We start from the raw sequence: 24900 nt of genomic DNA, 5'->3' as shown, positions 1-24900 counted from the left end.
ACCTGCACAAGTGCCACCATTGCCCACCTAATGCTTGTTCTTGTGTTTGAGTGTCCTCCATATATTGCAGTATTATACCTCTGTCTACTTTGTACGCTTTTGTAACCTGCACACATCACTTTTTCGTCCTGTAATGCACCGTTTGCTACCTCTTGTACTTTGTTGGCTCACGATTGTCATTTTTGCTTTATTTAATGTAACGTTTGTTTTTGTATTTTGTGCACTTGTAATGTTCTCATGTATCAGTTTTGTTCCTATTGTGAAGCGCTCTGACACCTTCGGGTAAAGTCCACGCTATATAAAAACGCATAAATAAATAAATAAATAAATAAATAGAGTGCCTGATGCAGCAGCCTTCTCCCAATCACTTCACCAAGGTAACTTCTCGAGTGACAAGCCCCTAGCACAGCAAGGGCGGGGCTTAAGTAAACAAGTCAGGTGCCTTAACCAGCTCTCTCTCAGGATTATGGGAGATTTAGTTTCATGCCTAAACAATCATACAGTGTTGTGTGTTCCTACTCTGTTAGCCTACCTCCGCCTAGCCATGACAGTGATGGGTTTACCTAAAAAAACATTGTGATTAATTGATGAATAATATTTAAAGAGGTCTGAATTTTACTGATGGGGATTTAATGTTCGATGTTCTCTGTGTGTGATATTGTGTTTTAGCCTTCAAAATGTTCAAATGGGCGAAAACACACCTTGGCTTAGAAAATCTCACAAAAAATACGTTTGACTCTGAACAAATATGTACTCATCCAACAACTGTATGAAAGAAAATGAGAATATACATGTGATATAGACAATGGAACAAATGAATAAATCTATTGAAGGACGCCAGCTATCCTTGTGCTAAATTAGGTGATCCATGAAGATTGTGTTGGTTTGCTCTTGCCAGCCTTTAGCACCTCTGGCAACAGATGTCATTCCCACACACAGCGCTCATTCTACTGTAGCCAGACTGAGTTGGACTTACAATAACACTTTTTGAGGTGTGCATTCCATAGTTACCCTCCGTTGCTTCTCTTTGTGACGGTATCTCAATAGTTTACCCTGAAGCCGTCAACTTGTCCTTTTTCGAGATACAATTACAGAGTGCAACAACCAAGAGGAAGTGCTAATTAAGGCTATACAAGATGTTCTAGCAATTAGAGCAGCCATTACTGCTACCATGCTACGCAAGAGCCATTCAATTGTATTGTCAACTTCTTCAAAATAGAAGTCCTTACTATAAGCATTATCATTCCAGTGACTAAGGCTAGTGGTGCGTCAAATGCATTACCGCCTCAAATCGAGTACCGGATGATACCAGCTACCCTTGTAGTTTGCAGCCATATTTTTGAAGCAAATAATTCAATTACTGAAGTCAATAAACCTCTCAAAAAGAGCAATCAGCAGAATGAAAGGCCGGCTGTTCCCTGGATGTCCTGATGAGTTTACATCATTGATTCTGAAAGTATGTATCACTTTCTAAGAACCCATGGCAAAGTCAATAGGTGTGGGCTTAATGTTCTAATGCCGGCAGTGTTGTCACAATAGAGTGAGACACTCAAGAGGGAGCGAACAGGCTCAGACAGGAAGGGCTACGGCCTTAAAGTAGTGTCTCAGGCAGTTCAATAGAAGCACCCAAATAGCCATTAGGTGAGAGATGAATACCGCAGTTGACAGGACCACACAATGATTGACAAAGTCACCAGCTAATGGCTGAAAGAGGCTGGTTCGAAAAGACAGTTGTTAAAAGGGGCATGAGCCAAAGGCCACTCTGTGAATATTGTTAGCAATAGGTGTGTTTTTCATCTGTCCTCTCAAAACCAAGATCTAACAAATAGAGTCTGCTTGTGAAACCAAGGCTCAATTTTGAAGACCCAAACAGTTATTGTCCATGGCTCTCTATAGCCCAACAATACCCGAGGAGGTATTAGTATATGATTTACAAGCAACATGGATTAGTACACCAGAATAGCAGGGGAATAATAATCCACATTTGTAAAGCGCAAACAATCACCTGTAAGGGTCTCTAGGTGCTGGGGGCCTTCAGGAAGATTAAGCAAGCTATTGCCCAGAGTCACATGGTGCTGGACTAATCGAACCGTGATCCCCAGATTCCAGAGTCAGTCGCCCTGGCTGCGGCACCACACCTCTTCCTTCATAAATATCTAATTGCATGAAAGTTACATTAGTTTCTCTTCAAATGAGGCCAGAACAGATGAGCTCTAAAGATCTCCCTCAAGGTTTTGTTTCCAAATGGAAAGAGATCCTGCTTCACATTGGCCGTCAAAGGTAATTAGCAAGTTGGCAAAATGGAGATCTCTCATAAGTGAGTAAAGCAGTAGTGACAAGCATCAATCCCATGCTGGTTTTTACTTATTAGATACTCAACAGAGGGAGTTCGGGTTTTGACACGGAACAGGGACAGCGCTTCGAAATGTGGGAAATAATTTCAGAGATGCTATTGACAAGGATATCGTGAAATGTAAATTTTCTGTGTCTGTCTGTCACTTTGAGTACGATTGCCTTCTATTGCTGGAAGTCCATTTAGCGGCAGCAGGCAAAACTGAGAGGGAAGCTTTAAAATATGTCTTGTCACAACCATACTCCAATGTGAGAATGGTTCCAGCAGACCACTATTGCAGGATCCCACTATGTTCTCTTTTAGCACTATGCTAACTTTTACCATACCATAGGTTTTCTCATCTAAGGTTATAGACAAGACTTCCAGTATTTTGCTGACAAGGCAAAAATGACAATTGGTGTTTACAGGAAGAAATGTCAAATTGAAAATCTCAAAAGAGTGTTCCTGTTCTGTTTAAGGTGGAAGAAGACACAGAGCACAAGGAACCAACAAAGCCCAATTGGTTTGTTAATAAAGCCCTCACTCACCGACCTAGTCGGTGACTTGCTTCATCATCGGGCCCCACCGGGTGTGACCGAATGTCACCCCGGTGTGCTGCGACGCCAGAATTACTGCGGAGCTGGTCTTGTGAGGGTGGGAGGGCTATGTGAAAATTATGTGAGTAGTGTGAAGTGGTGACTTAAAATTTAGACCACTCACGTTGTCACTTAATGCTAGTGGGAGTAGACCATACAATTAGTTGGCCGTACTCGCCATCACATTTTTTAAATTTGTCCTTGATGATCTGTGATTAAATTAATTTTTGGATACATACAAGGCAATTTTAAGTCACCACTTCACACTACTCACATAATTTTCACATAGCCCTCCCACCCTCACAAGACCAGCTCCGCAGTAATTCTGGCGTCGCAGCACACCGGGGTGACATTCGGTCACACCCGGTGGGGCCCGATGATGAAGCAAGTCACCGACTAGGTCGGTGAGTGAGGGCTTTATTAACAAACCAATTGGGCTTTGTTGGTTCCTTGTGCTCTGTGTCTTCTTCCACCTTAAACAGAACAGGAACACTCTTTTGTTGTTGATATCTAATACAGTTTGGGGACTAAGAGTGTTCATGACTCTCCCTATCTCTCTTGTTGTTGATCAAAATTGAAAATCTCGCCATTTGCCCTTCTGATCTAGAATTATGGATGTATTGTAGTTGGTTACAATTCACTACCTTCAAAATAAAAACAAGCATCAAAATACTGTCTAGAAACGAAAATATTTTTGGGGTCTCAAAAAGCACATATTGTTATTATAGTCCTTAGCACTGAAGGGAACTAATTTGTTTGTGGATGTGTGGCATGTGAACGAGTGGAATTTGGTACTCACTGTGAAGTTAGACAGTGGCTGAAAGGGCTGTCCCATGCTGTATACTGTAGTGGTTGGAAGAATAATGTGACTGACACAATAGCAGATCAGTGCACGAAGAGGGCTGTCTGAACATCTGTACAAGTTAGTGTATGTATGTATATATATATATATATATATATATACATATATATATATATATATATATATATATATTCACTTAAAAAAACATAGGTTTCAGGCCTTGTATAGTTAGGAATTAGCATTTAAAAACCATTCAAATTGCTCCTATATAGTTAGTTTTACTAACTATGTTTCGCTCACCCGCAATACACTGCTGATGATGTCACATTTTACATCATTCATGACATGGTCAGTGACATCTCTGATGACATCACTGATGACATCTCAAATGACATCACTGATGACATCACTGATGACATCTCATTTGACATCACTGATGACATCACTGATGACATCATCCAGTGACTGTGTGTTTCTGTAAAGTTTAAATATGTTTTACATATTGAAGAATGAGTGGATGTATAAGTGTCTGGATGAAGGATTTAGTAGGTGCGTGACTGACTGTATGAGTGAGTGATTAAATGTGTCTTACTAAATGCATGGGTTAGTGACTAAACTGTCTGAATGTGTGCATCAGTATGTCTGTTGTTGTGTAAACTGCTGCATGTGTTGATCAGTAGCTATATGAGTGGCTATATGGGTTATTGATTGGATGCCCAAGTATTTGAATGGGAGACTGAGTGTGTGTGTGGGTGGCTGGGAGGTGTGTGACTCTGTGCATAGATGTGTGAGCAGTTGATTCACTAGGTGTATGAGTTCAAGAGTGCATGTGGAAACAGCTATATGGAGAAGCGTGGCTCAGTGGTTAGAGGCGGCAGACCCGGAAGCTGAGATCAGCCGTGGACCAGGGTTCGATTCCCCGCCTCGGCGGGTCTCGGGCTCAAAAGTCCACCGAGTTGACAATTCTCGCTCCGGTGCCTTCTCGACTCACGGGGTCACACTCTGCGACTCTGGGCAATAGCTTGCTTAATCTCCACTACGGCCCCTCGCGGCGGGATGCCTGGCTTTCACCTTGTGGATACCCGGCCGGGGTATCTCACAGGGGAATACCAGGACGGGTTCCCTAAGCAAGCGCCTTGAGACCCCTGGGTTAAAGCGCGCTATATAAATCGAAGCACATTTACATTTACATTTACATTTACATATGGGCGGTTGACTGTGTGCATGGGTGTGTTGGTGAGTAAATGGATATCTCAGTGCTACATGTCCAAGTAAGTACATATGTAAAACAAAGTGCATGTGAGAGTTGGCATATATAAATGACTATACATGAGAGCCAGTGAATGTGCGAGTGGCTGTATGGATCATTGTGTACTTGTATCAGTGATTGTATAAGAGAGTAAGTATGTGTTAGTATATGTTTGAATAAGTAAGGTGTTGTGTGTATAACTGTATAGTTGAGGAAATGGAAGTGTGATTGATTCTTTGCATGACTGACTAGGTGTGTGAGTAACTCCATGGATGAGTGGCAGTGTCTGAGTGTCTGTATAGGTGTATGAGTGCATATGATAGTGTTGTATTGATGAGTGACGGTATGTATGAGTGATTCTATGGGTGAATGAGTGAATGTGTGTATAGACCTAGGAATCAGTGAGTGTGTATGTAGTAACTGGTATTGGTGTGTCAATGGTTTCAAGAATGGTAGTCTGTATTTAACACTGGGTGTATCAAAGGTTATATTAGAGTGTGAGGAGGTGCATCATATTATCACATGAATTATATCATCAGTGATGTGATCAGTGATGTCAAATGAGATGTCATCAGTGATGTCATCAGTGACGCCATTTGAGATGTCATCAGTGATGTCATCAGTGATGTCACTGACCATGTCATGAATGATGTAATGTGTGACATCATCAGCAGTGGATTGCGGGTGCGCGAAATATAGTTAGTACAACTAACTATATAGGACCAATTTCAATGTTTTTTTAAATGCTAATTCCTAACTATATAAGGCCTGAAACCTATGTTTTTTTAAGTGAATTTGCAAGGTTTTTAAAATGCTAATTCCTAACTATATAAGGCCTGAAACCTATGGTTTTTTAAGTGAATTTGCAAGGTTTTTTAAATGCTAATTCCTAACTATAATACAATATAAGGCCTGAAACCTATGTTTTTTAAAGTGAATTTGAAAGGTTTTTTAAATGCTAATTCCTAACTATATAAGGCCTGAAACCTATGGTTTTTTCAGTGAATTTGCAAGGTTTTTTAAATGCTAATTCCTAACTATATCACGTGTGAAACCTATATTTTTTTTCAATAAATTTCAAAGGTTTTGTAAATGCTAATTCTATTAGTGGATAATGTTTATATATGTTATTATCCTTCTGGGACCACCTGAGCAGCCATCTTGTTTCTCAGGAGAAGTGAGGCACAAGAGAGCACAAAACAAGAGTGGAAAACGCGAAAAGGGGGCAGGGTAGAGACCCCCTGACCACCTAGCCCTTATCAGGGGGTCCCAGAAAGATCCACCAAGTGCAAAACAAAATTATAATTTTTTTTTTAAATCGCGGTCACATGACATGGACTAATCCTACAAGTCCCATAATGCAGTGTACTATGTCATGTGACTTTTGAAATATAAAAGCATGCACTGCGCACATAGCACTTTCATTGTGTTTCCAGCTGTGATCAAGACTGCAAAGCTGAAACGCGTAAGGAGTCTGGAAACTAGCGTGCTGTTGTCATCACAATAAATGCTCTTTCACACGAAATGGGCCTCAAAGCTTCTTTGCTGTTTGTTTGATGGGCTGCTCCCAGTGGCGGTGGATCCATTGGGGCGTTGGGGCGTTGCATCGACCTTTAGATATACATATATAAAAAATATTTATTTTTCAGAAAGACACACATTCACTGGATGATGTGATCAGTGATGTCATCAGTGATGTCATTTGAGATGTCATCAGTGATGTCATGAGTGATGTCACTGACCATGTCATGAGTAATGTAGTATGTGACGTCATCAACAGTGCATTGCGGATGTGCGAGTTATAGTTAGCTGAACTAACTATAACGGGGGAATTTCAAAGGTTTTGTATGAGTGACATGTCCAGCTAACTATAACATGTGTGAAACCTATGGTTTTTTCAATGAATATATATATATATATAAAAACAAACGGAAGTGACGAAGGAAGAAAGTCACACCATTATAAACCTGACTAATAAAATCTTGTCCGAGACTGAAGAATCAGTTTTGAAGTTAGGTTTGAACTTTTGCCCGCTTAGACACATGGAATTCGCACAGACCCGGATTGACCTCTATAAGTTCACCCGCAAGCTTAAATTGCATAAGTTCTTCAAGACGAAGGTGCAATCCACGACACAAAAGAAAAAAACAAGGAGACCTCTGGAAACCAACAGCCTCATCATCAGAGATCTTGGTGCGATTATGGTGCTAGAGGACCTGTATGATGGGAGTGAGACAGAGAACCATACCGCCCTGAGCGATTCACAACAGGTTGCGATTACAGGAGTGGCACAAGAAGGAGAAACCACTCCTTTTAAACCTGTTTCTACCTTCAAACCACAATTGGCATATGACGCCATTGATGTGTTCTCGGATGCTGTCATAAAAGATCTGACAGTATTTCGTAAGAAACAACATTTTGTAAAAAAAGATCAGGAGGGCAATTTCTCTAATGCACAGAACCTGGCCCTCAAATCCTTGAGTAAAGATAAAAACACAGTGTACAAACCTGCGGACAAAGGAGGGAATATTGTGCTACAAACTAAAGAGAATTACAACAAGGAAGCAGCAAGACAACTGAGCTGCAAATCTACGTACCTGACGATTACAGATAGAGAATATCAGAAAAGTGTCAATGACTATCATGTGCTTATTACCAAATGGCATAATGAAGGTCTTCTTGAAATGGACGAATACATGTTCCTGAGACGCCTCAATCCTATCATCCCTACATTCTATCATCTCCCTAAAGTGCATAAGAACCCCACTACACCCCCAGGGAGACCGATTGTTGCGTCACAGGGGAGTCTCACAGAACATTTATCAATGTTTGTGGATTACCTCTTGTTACCTTTTGTTCTAACCCTGAAGTCACATATCCGTGACACTACAGATTTTCTTGAAAAACTGAGTAAGATCGAGTGGAAGGAAGGCTATACCCTGATGGTGTTGGACATCACCAGCCTCTACACCGCTATTGATCATGGTGATGGTCTTTTGGCCATAAAGTATTATCTTGACCAGAGACCATTGAAATTTATGAGGCATAGTCAAATGTTGATGGAATTTGTCCAATTCTGCCTGACTAATAACATTTTCCTTTTCCAGACAGAGCTGTTTCGTCAGTTATCAGGAACTGCGATGGGCACCTGCTTCGCCCCCAGCTATGCGAACTTGTTCGTAGGCTGGTGGGAGGAGCAGGTGGCCTGGGGGGCAGATAATGCTTCATGGTCTTGCAATATCATCAGTTGGTATCGTTTCATAGACGATCTATTCATCGTCTGGAACGGCACAACGGAGAGTGCTAAACAGTACATGGGGAGACTTAATGAGAACAGTGTAAACCTGGAATTTTCAGGTGAGGTGAGTCAAACCACTGTTAATTACCTCGATGTAACCATCTATGTAGAGGGGGGAGCACTCAAAAGTAAACTTTTCCGCAAGCCTACAGCGGGCAATAGTGTCCTGAGAGCTACCAGCAGTTACCCTGTTAGTCTTATCAAGAGTATCCCCTATGGGGAATTACTCAGGATAAAGCGTAACTGTACGAACGATGAGGAATTTCAAAGGGCAGCTAGCCAATGCATTGAACGCTTTAAGATGAGAGGGTATGGGGCAGAACTCCTCAATGATGCCTACAAAAGAGCCAACTCCACACACAAGGAAGATCTGTTCAAAACCAAAGATATGAAAACATCAGTCAAGAGTGGGGGTAAATTCAGGCTTATAACCACTTTCTCCCAAGATGCCGCTTTTTTGAATAAAACCTTGAAGAAAAGCTGGCATATCTTATTGACAGATCACCTACTCAAGGACGACCCACCTACCAATCCCCTGATTACAAACCGGAAGGCACGTTCTATCAAGAATGATTTGGTGCAGAGCCATTTGATTGAGCCCCTTAAGACTAACGCCTTTGGTGAAATCTGTGGTTTTTCCCCTTGTGGGAAGTGCAAGGCGTGCAAGTTTAGCAAAAGAGTACGATCTTACACTATCCCCAATACGGGGATTACAACGTAGGATCAACAAATTTATAGCTTGCTCGACACCATACTGCGTGTACTGCCTTACATGCCCTTGTGGGCTGCGGTACATCGGAAGCACAGTAAATCCACTAAAGATGCGTGTCTTAGAGCACATGCGTGCTATTGCCAATTTCGATGAAGCGTACCCGGTGGCGCGCCATTTCGATCTGGCACACAAGCGCAATCGGGATCAATTGAGCTTTTTTGGCCTGGACCATGTACCACTGAACCCGAGAGGAGGGGACAGGCTTGTCCAACTCCGTAGATGAGTCCAGGTACATAATAGATCTGCAAACCAAGATGCCACTGGGTATGAATATACATGAAGAATTGTCATCTCATCTGGGGGAGTAGATGTCATCAGTCCTCCTAGAATAATAATTTTGATATGTACCTATGTCAACCATGAAATTGTAGCTACAGGGGTTTTGGACATAGAACTCTCTTAATCATACATAGGTGATGACTTGAATTGTTGTTTTGTTGATATGCTCTGTATTTATTCTTTTGCTTTTGCCACTTTACCTATTTTGGTTGCCGTATTTTCATTATTCATGAATTTAGGCAATTAACCATTTTGATGTGATTTATCTCCACGTATAGGAGTTTGAATTGGATAGTATTTATTCTTGCTGCATATGCCATTGATTATGATGCTAGATTTTGTGTTTGCTGCTTTTGTTTTTGTTTTGATCTAATCAAACTATTGTTGAGTATGCATAGAGTTACCGTATTTGGACACTAGATGCATAGGAGTCAGGGTCCTCCTTAGTTCAATATTTGAACGATTAGCTTTTTTAGCCCATTCAGGGCTGGATGGCTACACGAGTACAATTTTTCTACAATTAATTTTCTCTGCAGTTTTCTGGGGGGTTAAGGTTACAGTACATGGATTTTTTACCTTTTGCACTTCGACCATATATATTGTTTTGGAGATGCATAGAACATTTATGTTTCATTATATGTATGTTGCTTTGTTCAATGGAATAGCCCATCCAGGGCTTAATTATTGTGTTCCTACAAGTCATTGACGGTGTTATTTATACATTCCAATATGGCGCTTTTGTTCCTTTCCCCTCCACTGAGGCATGTCCTATGTTTATTTCTATGACCCTGTTTCATTTAAATGTCGACGCCTCTGCCAGTTCGGTAAACTTAGAGAAAGGTTCCGACCGAAACGCGTCAGTTTGCTGGGTAAAATATATTCTGAAAACGTACCTCCGTGAGTGCCTCCTTTCTTCCTGCGGGAGATTTCGCTTTGGGGAGGTGGAGCAGTAGTTGATTTGCGAGTGCACCCTCGCAACGGAGGCACCCGCCTGGGAGTGCGGCGCTTTGGTGCTTTTTGAGCTATAATATATATATATATATATATATATATATATATATATAACCTACTGGCGGTCGCCAGTAGGTATATATAGTTAGGACTTTTTCTCTATGGAACTTTTGAAAATTCTATGTCTAATAACTTTGGCGTTTGTGTACGGAATCGGCTGAAATTTCCAGGAAAATGGCACATTTTGTTTCTGATCAGCCCCTGAAAATTTGGGGGGGTTTCGTCAAGGGGGGCCGAGAAAAAAGGGGGGTCCCAAAAAGCGTTTTTCCCATTCATTTTTCCATAGGGCGTTTGGCCTCACTTTTAGTTCGAATGGCTGAATGGATTTACACGAAACTTGGCAAAATTGTAGGGACTGTTAGCCCAATGTGCCTTTGCTGGGTCTCAATATATGTGCTCCAGTGGATTTTGAGAAATTAACGTTTAAAAAAACAGATATATCTGTGACTTGAAAACCTTTCTCTTTAGCCAGGCTTTCCCCGCCTAATGCTATTTCACTCCTCCCTGGTCTTCTTTCCCCTCAGCTACTGAACCTCCAGCGCCAAGAAACCGCAAGGTGTACGCCGCGCTCTATAAGTGTTTTAAATTAGAAATTAAATTAGACAGCGTCCCGGATAGCGCTCCAGTTCGCGTACTTTTCGCGTAACGGAGCTTTGCGAAGCGAAGCTGATTGGCTCTCCGGTGTCTGTCAACATTCTAAACAGTCCGTAGCGGCCGCCATCTTGTCTCTCGGTAGGATCGAGAAACAAGAGGAGGCCAAAGCGAAGGGGCAAATGACCATAAGGGGGCATAGTAGATTCTCCCTGACCCCCTAGGTTTGATGTGGAGGCTTTAAAAGGGCCCAGAGGGGCAAAAAAAAAAAAAAACGTTTTTTTTTCGTGGGGTGCGCCCGGTACGTGTACCGGAAAGCGGTCTGGGGAGCGTACTATAAGGAAACAAGAATGAGGATGCTAGAGTGCTAAACATTCTAGCAATTTTTTTTAAAAGGGAAGGTAGTTCTGGAAAGAACTTTTTTTATTATTTTTGTTGTTTTATATTTTTTTGTGTTTTTTTGGAGGAAGGGGAAACAAAAATGATTCACTTCAAAGGGCTCAACAGGAGCAACAAAAAAAAACCAAAATTTACTTTCTTGGACGTTTTGGACATTGATGATGTTCATATGCTCTATTTATTAGAGTAACACTCCTCTCTCCACATGAAATTAATTTGCCACAAGCTATACATGTCAATTTCATCTGCCCAAAGTTCTTTTGAAGATTTGGGACCGTTTCCCTTGCCTCTGATTCAGTTATTGCTAGTTCATTGGTGGATGTATTGGCCGGTCGGGGGTTATCCACCAAATCTCTAATTTGTGCAGCACTATAATTAATCGGGTGCCACCTCTCCATGTGTCGATGCATGGTATGATTACCATAACTATATTTCTTTTCGGTCCCTCTGGAGAGTTTATCGTGGCAGATGAGGCAGGTAACGTACCTGGCATTTACTTTCTTTTCATGTGGAGGAAAAGAAAAAAATTGCCAAATAAAATTTTCTTTAACATGGGACGTCCTTGGCATTTCTTTCAAAAACCCCCTTGTCCCTTGCTCATGTTCCTCGTCTTCCTCTTCTTCCTCCTCTTGTTGGAAGATGACCTGGCCAGTTGGTCCTCTCTTCTTTTGTGGTGGTGGAGGTGGTGGGGATCCACCAACTGCAGCTACTACAAATGCCATGACTAAGCAAGCAAAAACAGGTCTTTCTCTCATAAAAATGAAAGTCGGAGTGAGGAAAAAAGGTGGGACTTTCATCATTTGGGAAAAAAAAATGTTCTAAACCAATGAAAAGTGTTTATTTTACGTCATATGATCAAGCGTTCCATCATTAGGAAACTAAAAGTAAAATGAACCAATGAAAAGTTTTATGAACTAGTCACATGACCTGTTATGCTTACGTTACGCGCTCCGCGCCGCGCCTCTGGTCGTTTCCGGGGCTCTGCGTTTCGCGCCTTGGTTCGCGTTCCAGAACGCTTCCGAATGCTCTAACGCGGCGCGTCATAAGGCGCATTACGCAGTAACGCGATACGTTGCGATTACGCGACGCGTCACGATGTGGCTTTCTAACGCGGTACTTGCACTAACAGAACGTTTACCGGTTCGCGGACCGGCAGCGAAACAAGAAAAAATAATTTAAACTATAATATAAATTGAATTAAAAAAATATAATACAAAAATATATAAAATATATTTGCGAATTAGAATAAGAATATATTTACAGCTATAGATATTAGCTTTTAAAAAACCAATGAAATTCACTGAAAAAACCATAGGTTATAGACCATATATAGTTAGGGATTAGCATTTACAAAACCTTGAAAATTCACTGAAAAAACCATTGGTTATAGACCATATATAGTTAGGGATTAGCATTTACAAAACCTTAATTTACTCGCACAAAACCATAGAAATTCGCATATATAGTTAGTTGCAATAACTACATATCGCGCACCCGCAATCCACTGCTGATGATGTCACATATTACATCATTCATGACATGGTCAGTGACATCACTGATGACATCACTGATGACAGGTTTTGTAAATGCTAATCCCTAACTATATATGGTCTATAACCAATGGTTTTTTCAGTGAATATATATATAAACAAGCGCGACCCCTCGAAGTGAAAAGAGGTCAGAGGACACCATGGGGCTTCAGAAAATTCTTTAATGCAGATTTTGCTGGGCATAATGCATTTCGGCGTAGTGTGCCTTCGTCAGACGCCCTTCACAAAATGAGGAATACACCACATCTCCCTTGAAGTGTCCGGTCCTCCCCTGAATGGGGAGTCAGCTGACTCTTTCAAATTCAGCGCAGCTGTAGTTGGGCAGTGAAAACTACAGCTACCATGATGCAGTGTTCGGTAAGTACCTTTGATGAGCGCTGTGATACCAATATATATATATATATTTATACATACTCCAAACACCCCTCCTTGCAGAGAAGAGCAGAGGACACCAAGGGAGAGTTTCAGCTGTTTTATAGATGAACAAACGTCAGACCGGTTTCGGCCTGACGCCTTCTTCAAATGCCTCAGTTCCGATGGCAAGTGCCCTGAAAAGTTCCTAAAATAGGCTACTCCTATCATGTGATGAAGGGCTCACCTGCAACCACTTGGCTGGAGTTGTGTCACCACAGTTCAATGCCGGACTGCAGCTCCCACAATGCAGCGTGATGGCAAATGCCCGGTTGCAGCAGTGTAGCTTGAGAACAACCAATTTTCCAGGGGGCTCATTCAGAGCCTTGGATTGAGCATTTATTCAAGGAGCATCCATCTGTGGGTTGAAATCAGACTACATTTCCCATAAATCCTAACGCAATTCTCATTCAGAGCAGCTGATACACAGCGTAGGATGTGAATAATTGGGGAGGTGTGGCACTCTCATGTTCCTTTGAACCGCAAAAGCCTTTGAGGAAGTGCAACACGAAAGGCTGCAGTTTCATGCTTCTATGGACTGGAAAGGAAGGTTGTTCATACCAATAACGATATCAATATTTATATATACACACACACACACATACATACATATATATATATATATATATATGTAAAGTCGGGGTCTCCGGTGGACGTCTGCCCCGCACGCATCTTACAGCAAATCTACTCTAGCTGCCCTGATCCCCCTATCGCTTTCCTTAACAGCTCCTTGGCTCAGGGTGTTGTGACCCCTGCACTAAAGGCCGCCACCATAGTGCCTCTGCTGAAGAAACCCGGCGCGGACCCTTCCATCTCGGCTAACTTTCGCCCCATCTCCCTGCTGCCCTTCCTGGGCAAGGTGATGGAACGCCATGTCACCGCGGTACTGAGCGCTCACATCGAGGCGAATGGCGGGCTGGCCTCTCGTCAGGCAGGATTCCGCCCCAGGCATTCGACCGAATCGGTCGTAGTCTCAGTCCTAGACAACCTCAGAAAGGGTATGGATGACAACAACCACCAGGCACTGATCCTCCTCGATCTCTCCGCCGCCTTTGACACGGTGGACCATACCATCTTACTTGCCCGTGTCAAGGCGGCCGGCATCGGGGGATCAGCTCTGGTCTGGCTCTCCTCCTTTCTGAGGGACCGCACCCAGGCGGTCCGACTAGGCGACTTCACCTCCACCCCTCTCCCTGTCACCTGCGGTGTTCCCCAGGGCTCCTCTCTCTCTCCCTTACTCTTTAATCTCTATATCTTTCCTCTTATCTATGCACTTCAGCAGCTGGAGGTCACTGTTTACAACTACGCGGATGACCTCCAGCTCATCTTTGATCTGTCCCCCTCTCCTCTCTCGGTCTCTAATTTCCAGTCAACTATGACATTCATCAGGGACTGGATGAACCACAACCATCTTAAACTGAACCCTGACAAAACCGAACTGGTTCTCACTGGTGGTTCATCCAGCCCCTGGAACTCTCTTTTCTGGCCCCCCTCTCTTGGCCCGGCACCATCTCCCTCCACCGTGGTCAAAACACTGGGTGTTAAAATGAATAATCAGCTCACTCTTCACTCACAAATCGGTTCCGTGGTTTCCTCCTGTTTCCTCACTCTTCGAACTATCCGCTCTGTCTCCCGCTTCTTCTCCCCCCAGGCACTTAAGATCATCATAGCCGCCCTGGTAATCTCACGATTGGACTACGCCAACGCCCTCTATCATGGCATTCCAGCGTACAGCCTGCGTAGACTCCAAACCATCCAGAACCAGGCGGCCAGGCTGATATACGGCCTTCTACGCTATCACCACTCCACCCCCCTTCTAAAAGAGCTTCACTGGCTCCCCGTGAAACAACGCTCCCTTTTCAAGATCGGATGCATGGTCTTTCAGGCCCGTCAGGGCACTACCCCCGCTTTCATCGCCTCACTAATTAAACCCTATGTCCCCGCTAGAAATCTCCGGTCTTCCTCCAAGTCCCTTCTCCAGATTCCCCGCTTCTCACGCAAAAAGTGGGGCGGTTCTAACTTTTCAACTCTGGCCCCTACTTTCTGGAACTCTCTTCCAGACAATCTCCGTTCTGCCACTCAGTATCTCTCCTTCCGTAGAGACCTGAAAACTTTCCTCTTCAGCCAGGCTTTCCCCGCCTAATACTTATTCCACCCCTCCATGGTCTTTTCTCCCTCAGTTACTGAACCTCCAGCGCCAAGAAACCGCAAGGTGTACGCCGCGCTTTACAAGTGTTTTAAATTAAATTAAATTAAATTAAATTAAATTAAATTAAATATATATATATATATATTAATATATATACACATCCAAGTTCACTTCGGCAGGAAGAAGAGCAAGCCACACAGATACCAGGTCCAGAACACTTTAAATGGTTTTTACGGCATGGAATGTTTCGTAGTCAAACTTTTTCAAATGCCTTCCAATGTTAAAAACTCACAAATGTACACCTTTTAACCAGGTTACTTCTCTACGATTGGTTGAAGATTTCTGGCAGGTAGTAGGGAGTGTCTCAAAACTCCGCGCTCCGAGTCTCCAGTAAGGCAGGCAAACATCGTTAGTACTACCCCAGTGGGCGGTGCCTGCCTCTTCTCCCCTAGCACCTGGGTCTTCCAAGTGGGCAAGCGGCTGTCCTGGACCTTACACCCCCCCCAACAAAGCGCAACCGCTACCTCGGAGTGTCTCAGCAGTGCAATAAACTCCCTCGTGTGATTACGGTCCCTCAAGGGTAGATTACAGCTGCACTAAGATATATATATATATATATATATATATATATATATATATATATATATATATATATATATATATATATATATATATATATATATATATATATATATTCACAGAAAAAACCATAGGTTATAGACCATATATAGTTAGGAATTTGCATTTACAAAACCTTGAAAATTCACTGAAAAAACCATAGGTTATAGACCATATATAGTTAGGGATTAGCATTTAAAAAACCTTATTTTATTTGCACAAAACCATTGAAATTCCATATATAGTTAGTTGCACTAACTATATATCGCGGACCCGCAATCCACTGCTAATGATGTCACATATTACATCATTCATGACATGGTCAGTGACATCACTGATGACATCACTGATGACATCTCAAATGACATCACTGATGACATCACTGATGACATCTCAAATGACATCACTGATGACATCACTGACATCTCATTTGACATTACTGATTACATCACTGATGATATCATTTATGTGATAATACATCTTCAGACTCTAATATAACCTTAGATACACTCAGTGTAAACAGGCACTCACAGACTGTCACACATCCATGGAGTTACTCTCACACCTAGTCAGTCATGGAAAGAATCAATCACATCTCCATTTCCTCAACTATACAGTTATACACACCTTACTTATTCAAACATATAGTAACACATATTTACTCTCTTATACAATCCTTGATACAATGATAAATGCTAATCCCTAACTATATATGGTCTATAACCTATGGTTTTTTCAGTGAATTTTCAAGGTTTTGTAAATGCAAATTCCTAACTATATATGGTCTATAACCTATGGTTTTTTCTGTGAATTTCATTGGCTTTTTAAAAGCTAATATCTATAGCTGTAAAATATATTCTTTATTAAGTGACGTATCACGTAGCCCGTGAGACGCCTCATGATGCATCGCATAACCGTGACGTATCGTCTCTGCAGCGCAAACCAAACCCAAAACGTAAGCGCGCCAGAACACGCTTAAAGATATATATATATTTTTTTAACCTTAATTAGACAAAATCCACACGTGCACATATCACAAACGTTCAAAAAACACAATATGTCGGACTCCCGTTACGCTGCCGGTTAGCTGCCCGGTTAACGTACCAGGAAGTACCTTTACCGCGAAAAATCGCAATTTTTTTTTCTTTTGCCCCGCAGGGAACTTTAATAGCCCCCTCATCAATCCTAGGGGTTCAGGAGGGGTCTGCCTTACCCCTTTCATTCATTTACACCTTTTTTTTTTCCACCTCTTGTCTCTCGATCCCACAGAGAGACAAGATGGTGGCCGCTCCAGACTGTTTACAATGATAACAGCCAATCAGCTTCTCCTCAGACTCCTGTTACACTGCCGGTTAGCTTCCCGGTTAGCTGCCCGGTTAGCTGCCCGGTTCGCGTACCAAGACGCGTCTCTACGGCGAAAAAATCGTTTTTTTTTTTTTGTTTTTTTGGCCCCGCGTGGCTTTATAATATCTCCCTCATCAATCCTATGGGGTCAGAAGGGGTCTACCTTGCCCTCTTTCCTTCATTTCCCTCTTTGTTTTGGTCTCCTCTTGTCTCTCGATCCTACCGAGAGACAAGATGGCGGCCGCTCCGGACTGTTTACAATGTTGACAGCCAATCAGCTACTCCTCAGACTCCCGTTACACTGCCGGTTAGCTTCCCGGTTAGCTGCCCGGTTAGCTGCCCGGTTCGCGTACCAAGACGCGTCTCTACGGCGAAAAAATCGGATTTTTTTTTGTTTTTTTTGGGGCCCCGCGTGGCTCTATAATATCCCCCTCATCAATCCTAGGGGGTCAGAAGGGGTCTACCTTGCCCCCTTTCCTTCATTTCCCTCTTTGTTTTGGCCTCCTCTTGTCTCTCGATCCTACCGAGAGACAAGATGGCGGCCGCTCCGGACTGTTTAGAATGTTGACAGACACCGGAGAGCCAATCAGCTTCGCTTCTCAAAGTTCCGATACGCGAAAAGTTCGCGAACCGGAGCGCTACCCGGAGCGCTGTTACAGATATATATCTTGTTTTAAACGTTAATTTTTCAAAATCCACTGAAGCACATATATTGAGATCTAGCAAAGGCACATTGGGCTAACAGTCCCTACAATTTTGCCAAGTTTCGTGGAAATCCATTCAGCCGTTCGGGCTAAAAGTGAGGCCAACCGCCCTATGGAAATTAACATGGGAAAAACGCGTTTTGGGACCCCCCTTTGTTCTCGGCCCCCCCTTGACGAACCCCCCCCCAAATTTCCAGGAGCTGCTCAGAAACAAAATGTGCCATTTTCCTGAAAATTTCAGCCAATTCCGTCCACAAACGCCAAAGTTATTAGGCATAGAATTTTCAAAAGTTCCATAGAGAAAAAATCCTAACTATATATACCTACTGGCTATCGCCAGTAGGTAATATATATATATATATATATATATATATATATATATATATATAAACACACACTCGATTAGCGTTGCTCTCGCCTCTCGCCTCAGCAGGCTCCCGGCGGGATCGCCACCTCCCAAAGTATTTAACAAACTCCTGGCAGTACAATCGCTCGTAAATCAGGAAGACACCAGAGCCGGGGCCCAAATGTTCATTCAAGGTGCAGATATTTTATTGGCACACGGAAAACCCAACGCGTTTCAAAGCTTTCGCCTCTTGCTCACGGGTAAGAGTGCAACAGTGGCCATTCCATATTTAAAGTGATACAATCATTTAGAAACGTGCACGTGACCATTGATGGACATTGAAGAGATACTAAGTTACAAACAAAGTTTTTCGTGTCAAGTCGGCCGGTTGCAAAGCATATTACACATGTAATTGTAATTGGGAACATAAATGAAAAATGGAAACGTATATTACAAAATTCAAAGCAATATATGAAGCTACACGCAGTCATGAAGCTCCACGCAGTCATGAATTCGGCATTTCTGCTCATTTGATGACTAAATTAAATTAAGAGAGCGGTGTCATGCCCTAGTGGGCAAATTAATTCCTGCCCGTTTGCCAGACTTCATTTCCATGAAAAATTAAACAAGATTGTGTTGCCCTAGTGGGTATTAGCTTTACCAAACACATTAATGGTAAAAAGAATGTCCATTATACAAATTTAGAAGGTGTCATGCCCAAGTGGGCTAGAAGGATCCCAATCTCTTGTGTTTATGCAGCGTACCTATAGATGGAAAAAACAATGTATCAGTGATACCATTTAAACTCCTGGTCACGCAAAAAACAGTGCATTGTTATAAAAAACAGTCAGCATGGAAAGACTATATGAAGGAAAGCAGACATTATAATGCAATTTATGATTGTAAGTGTACTGACAATTCTTCCCCTATGTTATGCCCAAAGGGTTGTAAGGTGTTATATCGGATGATGTACTTGGATTCGAGTTTGCGCAATTCCAGTAGCCTGTTGCCTCCTCTCTCATTCCTATGGACGCAGTCAATCACATAGAATTGCACCAAATTGGGGTTTTGATGATGCTCACTCGCAAAATGCCTTGCCACAGGGTACTGTGGATTTGCATTCTTAATAGCACGAAGATGCTCCAATGCCCGTAGTTTTGCTTTTTTGGTAGTCATACCAATATAAAACTTATCGCACGGGCACTTGAGTGCATATACTGCATACTCAGTATTGCAACCCAGCATTTTTGTGATTTTGTGCTCCATCTGATCTTTACAAAGTTTGAGGCTCTTGCATTTGTGGCTATTCTTGCACGCTTTGCATTTAGTGCATGGAAAAAAGCCACACACTACGGGGGATTGCACAGGGTGTTGGAGTGTAGCCCTGCTCAGGGAATCTTTCAAAGACTTAGCCTTTCTGAAGGTAAGGGCAGGGTTCTCACTTAGTACTTCATTCAGGTCCTGATCAAGTTTAAGAATACCCCAGTGTTTCTCGAGGCTTTTCCTCAGCTGCCATGATTGACTGTCATACCCGGTTATAAACCTGATTTGTTCTGATTCTTTTCTTTCCTTAGGAACTAACAGGTCAGGCCTTTGCATGTTATCAACTTTGGAAATAGCCTGCGTAATGACTTTGTTGCTATAGCCTCTTTCTTTGAATCTATTGCACATGATGTTTTTCTCTATTTCAAATTTCGCTTCTGTACTGCAATTACGCTTAGCTCTGATAAGCTCTATATATATATATATCTTCCAAAGCTGGTCAAGCACTGCTCCGGCGCTTGTCAGAGCTGGCATTTGGGTGACCAACCCCTCTGATGTTGATTTAAAGCCAGAAATATGCAGAACTTAGCTGGTGGTTGTGCTAGATGTAGGTCCCTGCCAGGCCTTTGCAAATGCAAATATGGAAGCTGATGGTGGTGAAGGTGTTACCTGTGTTGGGGATATCCTTGCCACATTCCCCACAGCAATTTGGCATGGGGTAATAATGTCTGTCTCAATCTCCCCTGGGGCGGGAGTGATGCTCATGATGACTGGCCGGTCATCATTCTCGTCTTCTACATTTACCTCCATAACTCCTTAATATCCTTAGCCTTGTCTTGTTGCGTGCCTCACTCTTAGACTGAGCTGGTGGCTTCCAAGTGGCATCTAGATCATCAGAAGGGGGGCTTGAAGAAGAAGTTGATTGACTAACCCTTCTTTTCCTTGCTGGTGATGTGGAAGACAATGGATCTTCTGAATGAGTGGCTTTTTCTTCTTCTTCCTCTGCAGGGAGCTCGATTTCCTGAACTGCCCCTACTTCGGGAGGAACAACTACTATTGTGGGCGATGTTTGCGGCTGTTGTTGCGGCTGTTGTGGCTGTTGTTGCCCACTTATCTGCTGAGTTTCCTCCTGCGTTGATTGGGTACTACTTTGCAATAACGATAAGTCAATTTCTTTTAACATCACTGCTCGTTGGGGTTTGCACAATTTGACTGGCTACATCTGCGACACTCATGGGCTAGGGCCTAGGTTAGTGGGGTGGGCCCACTGATGCGGTGCTGCTGCTCCCAGCTGCTCCCCGGACACCGCTACTGCAGGCTTAATTTTTGGTTCCCCAAAAAACAACCTGGGCAGCACACCAGTCTTGATAAGTGCCACCCACTTCTTCCTTCTTCTGATCCATCTTCTCACTGGCAACTTTCTTGGTACTGGAGGACCCGCTACCTTTCTTTGGGGCCATTTTCTTCAGATGTCAGCAGGACGCAGTTGCGCGAGTTGCGCGAGTTGCAGTCTGTGGTCACATGTCACATAACATCGTGCGCAGCAGGACTTCTGTCTGGCAGTACAACGAGTGATGAAGATGACACTTCCTCCTCAGTCTTTTGTGCACCTAAAAGCAAAGAAGCCAGAAGAACATCAGTAAAATGTTGCATTTGTTGTGGTGGTTCAATTACTACTAGTACAAACAAATATAATATATAAATTAGTGTGTGGTGGGCACACTTGTTAGTGTTATAATAATTTATATTATTACATTTTATTAACTCAGTTATTAAAAAAACAAAATAACAGTGTAGCCATTTGTGAGACTTTGACAACAAGGACTTTCAAGGTATACAGGAAAGAAGAAAACCAAAAACAAAAATACAAATGTAATGGAAGTGGAACTGTTTGGCATTAATTTGTGTATCACGTCATTCAGTCATTCAGGGAGCTTCAGCTGGTAAAGGGGATGGCAGCAGTAAGCCAAGAGGCACAAAGGAAACACATGCAGGCCTATAAGGCAAAAGCAGCACACTACTAAACTAAAACTACCACCACAAATTGGCCAACAGCCACATGGTCACTCACAGTCACAACAAGCAGGAGGCCTGGAAAACAATGAACTCAAGCAGGCCTATAATTAACAGCCAGGCAAAGAAGGTACGCTAAATAACAACACAAAAATCCATAGATAATGGATTGTGGGAACCTAGCCAGAAAGAGTCTTTAGGCTTTCCCCAGATTTTGGGTATACCTATTCAGAATAATTTGTGTTGTAGTTTAAACTAAGGAGGTTGAAACTAGCTGTATCCTCCTTCTCCCTATTGAATATAAGTATGCTAAATAACACAGCTTTAATGCAAAAATGCACAAACTAAAATCCACAGGGCTAAACAAGGTTTGCAAGGTACACAACAACAACCATACCACACACAAACACATCCAACAAATGCATTTAGTTAACGCACACCCAAAAAAGTGAAATACGCCCCCAAAAACACATTTTGCAATTCAATCCAATGCCATCCATGCCCTAAATGATGTTTAAATTCAACAGACACCACAGAAACAGTTGATTCATGCACCCATGAGTAGCTCTGGGCATACTGGCTGAAAGGCCTATATTGGCAGAGTAGGCCACAAGCTTGCAGTCTTATGGCAAAAGCGCACTCTCTGGCTCCACAAAATGGCCACAAGTCTCTTGGCCAGCCCACAACAACCAGAAGCATTGGCCAAGAGGAACAAAGGAAAGACATGCTGGCCTATATATGGCAAAAGTAGCACACTACTAAACAACCACCACAAAATGGCCACCAGCCACATGGTCACTCAAGGTCACAACAAGCAGGAGGCCTGGAAAACAATGAACTCAAGCAGGCCTATAATGGCCATGCAAAGGAGGCATGCTAAACAACACAGCTTAAATGCAAACATGCCACAACAAAAATCCACAGGGCTGAACAAGGTTTCCAAGTTACACAACAACAACCACACCACACACACATCCAACAATGCATTTATTTAACACACAACAAAAAAGTGAAATACCCCTACAAAAACACATTTTGCAATTCAATCCAATGCCAGCCATGCCCTAAATTATGTTTAAATTCAACAGACACCACAGAGACAGTTGTTTCATGCACCCCCCATGAGTAGCTCTCGGCCTACTAGCTACCCACTATAAATTTTAAAAAACTGATGAAAAGTACAACAAATTATTGTTGCAACTTGCAATTCCCCAATAAAAAAAAACAACATCAATTCTCCAATTTACTTGTAAAATCTCAAATCCAAACGTCCTCAAATCCAATGACATATGATGCAGCAGACACAAAGAGTGATCCTTCCAGCTCCAAATCCCAATGAAAAGTGAACAGGACATTGACAAAGCACTGGGAGGAGCCTGCTGGACAGGAACAGGCATTTGGAGACTCTGGGGCACTTCCTTCCCCTTAAAAAAAGAAATAAAAAAAGAAAAAAGACTCCTTGCACAAAAAGTACAGCCAAATGTCAATCTGAGGAGTTTTTTCATCGAAATCATCATTTTCGAGAAAGTTTTATTCTTCTCCAGATTGCAATTTCTGCATGTTCGGCATCGCTAGTTTCGTCGTACCTCCGTCGATGTCCGATGGCGTGTTCGAATGACATGTTCGCGATTGCACTCTCACGCGGGATCGTGCGGCTGGCTACCAAAATCTCGTGGTGCACGCAAACGGATAGGAAATCTCGTCGGCGAATGCTGGTATCCCTGTAAGTCACATTTTAAAAGCGCAAACAAAAAAACACTACGCTACGCTGCGCAGAATTTTCGGTAACCTCACTTCCACCTTAGCGGAGGCTCAATTACATTTGCAGTGTGGAGGAAATACCGCTCCATTTTTATCAACCTCTAACCGCTTTATGGTGTTGTCGAACCTGGATGTTTGTAATTGACTGAGTATTAGGGAGGGGTCCCAAAATGTAGCAGTGAATGATGCTCTGGAGCGTTCGGAACATTGCAGGTTTGGGACATAAATTGTTGGATCCAGATTGGCTAAAGTATATTTCCACCTTTGACTTAGTTTGTTTGCAATAGACTTGAGCAGTGGGTTCAGTTAATATAGATGGTTGCAGGTCCTATTATACTCCAGCAATTGCCTCAAATGCTGGTAGGGCGATGAACGGGATTGTGACATTTCTAAAGAACACTCTGAGATTTGAAGTTCTGTCATCTCACAATGACTGTCAATATTTTAATATGCTACACCTTAAAGGTCCTGAGGGCAATATTGATTAATTTATATAATAATCTATTTGGGGGTGAGATGTATAAAGTGGTCTCTACAGTGGAGGAAAATATCAATGGGCTAATTAGCTCGTGCAGAAAAGATCCAGCAGTGTTGTGGATGGGCGATTTCTTTTTTTAATTTGTTTTATTTGCAACTTAAAAACAAGTGGCGGTCATCACAAAGTCGTACACAGGCATCAATCTGTACCATAGAGACACGGGGCTTGCAACACACTTTACATCTGAAGTATTTACAGCATATTCCAGAAAGCGGGTTAGATAGTAAGAATCTCGTCATTGGGAAGTGTTTGGGGAGGTTCACAGATGTTGCCTCTGTAGTCATATAAGTTCGACCACACCGCTACCCATTTCCTGGGGCACCCTCGCGCCGTGTAAACTGTTTTCTCCTGGAGCATACACCAGTCCATGTCTTGTTTCCAGGAATTAAATTTGGGAGGCGCCTCTTCCCCCCACAGCCTAGCAATGTAACGCTTTGCCACCGCTTGTCCCAGCGTCACCCACAACCTTCCCTTCGCTGGCAAGTCCGTGGGTTCCCATATGTTCAAGAGGCACCTCTTCGCTTCAGCCCGTAGTTCTACCCCCCACACCTCCTGCATGCATCTGATCACTCGTTTCCAGTAGGGCTGTAGCAACCGGCACTCTCATAGTATGTGGATGAAGGTTCCAACCTCCCCGCACCCCCTCCTGCAGAGTCCATTCTCGCTACGACCCATCAGCTTCAACCTAGTGCCTGAAATATACACCTGGTGAAGTACCTTGAGCTGGATAAGCCAAAGCCTGGCGGATATGGCCACCTCCTTTGGGGAGGCTAGCATGCTTGTCCATTCTTCTTCATCTATTTCCAGGCCGTCCGCCTCCCACTTCCCTCTGAGAGGTAGTGACGGGTCCGGGGAGTTGTTAACTAGTTTTTTA

At 42.8% G+C, this 24900-nt stretch overlaps 1 protein-coding gene across 2 annotated transcripts in view; it reads left to right on the top strand.

Moving 5' to 3' along the window:
- HSD17B1 (hydroxysteroid 17-beta dehydrogenase 1) overlaps positions 1 to 24900 on the top strand; it is a 107082-nt gene that overhangs the window by 32659 nt on the left and 49523 nt on the right. Inside the window, exon 1 of one of the 2 annotated variants that reach the window (XM_086920488.1) lies at positions 20735 to 20856. The exons of the other annotated variant lie outside the window; for it this stretch is intronic. The gene's annotated coding sequence lies outside the window, so the exon portion shown is untranslated. Of the gene's footprint in view, positions 1 to 20734; positions 20857 to 24900 lie in introns of those variants that run through there. 2 annotated transcript variants of the gene reach the window in all.

Source organism: Lissotriton vulgaris, chromosome 5 (assembly GCF_964263255.1).
Source record: "Lissotriton vulgaris chromosome 5, aLisVul1.2, whole genome shotgun sequence".
NCBI lineage: Eukaryota > Metazoa > Chordata > Amphibia > Caudata > Salamandridae > Lissotriton > Lissotriton vulgaris.
This window is presented reverse-complemented; position numbering and strand designations above follow the sequence as displayed.